Source organism: Rhinolophus sinicus, linkage group LG11 (genome assembly GCF_036562045.2).
Source record: "Rhinolophus sinicus isolate RSC01 linkage group LG11, ASM3656204v1, whole genome shotgun sequence".
NCBI classification, from domain to species: Eukaryota; Metazoa; Chordata; class Mammalia; order Chiroptera; family Rhinolophidae; genus Rhinolophus; species Rhinolophus sinicus.
This window is the reverse complement of record NC_133760.1, coordinates 80,121,161-80,121,956: the sequence shown is the minus strand read 5'-3', so window position 1 is coordinate 80,121,956 and position 796 is coordinate 80,121,161. Positions and strand designations below refer to the sequence as shown.

Below are 796 nucleotides of genomic sequence, written 5' to 3'. Positions count from 1 at the left end.
CATGGAAATACATGACTTAAATGACAGAATTCAAGATTGCAGTTCTGAAAAAAACTCAACAAAATGAAAGAAAACACAGACAGGCAGTTTAATGAACTCAGAAAAACAATCAAAGAACAAAATGAACGTCTTACCAAAGAGATTGAAATTTCAAAAAAAGAGAACCAAATAGAATTTCTAGAGATTGAGAACTCAATAAAAGAAATAAAGAATGAACTAGCCAGCTTAGGTAACAGAGTTGACCAGATGGAGGAAAGAATCAGTGACATTGAAGACAGACATCTGGAAATGAAACAGACGGAAGAAGAGAGAGATTTGAGAGTTAAGGGAACAAGAACTTTCTGACACCATCAGAAAGAGCAATATAAGAATAATGAGAATACTTACCTGGCAGGGGAGATCCCATGATCACGAAGGTGGTTTTCCCAGGGCGAGGCTTATCCATTGCACTCCGGATGTGCTGACCCCTGCGATTTCCCCAAATGTGAGAAACAGAAACTCATAGACACAGACAATGGTTTGGTGGTTACCAGAGGGTAAGGGGGGTGGGGGGTGGGAGATGAGGGTGAGGGGGATCAAATATATGGTGGTGGAAGGGGGGCTGACTCTGGGTGGTGAACGCGCGGTGGGATTTGTGGATGATGTGGTGCAGAATTGTACACTTGAAGTCTGTGTAATTTTACTAACAATTGTCACCCCAATAAATTTAATTAAAAAAAAAAGAATAATGAGAATATGAGAAGGAGAAGAAAGGGAGAGGGGAACAGAGTATATTCAAATAAATAGTCGATTAGAA

General features: G+C 39.9%; 1 pseudogene; it reads left to right on the top strand.

Annotated features, from left to right (window-relative positions):
- The first annotated feature begins 379 nt into the window (after positions 1-379).
- LOC141567741 (U1 spliceosomal RNA) lies at positions 380-507 on the top strand (annotated as a pseudogene).
- Positions 508-796: the final 289 nt, after the last annotated feature.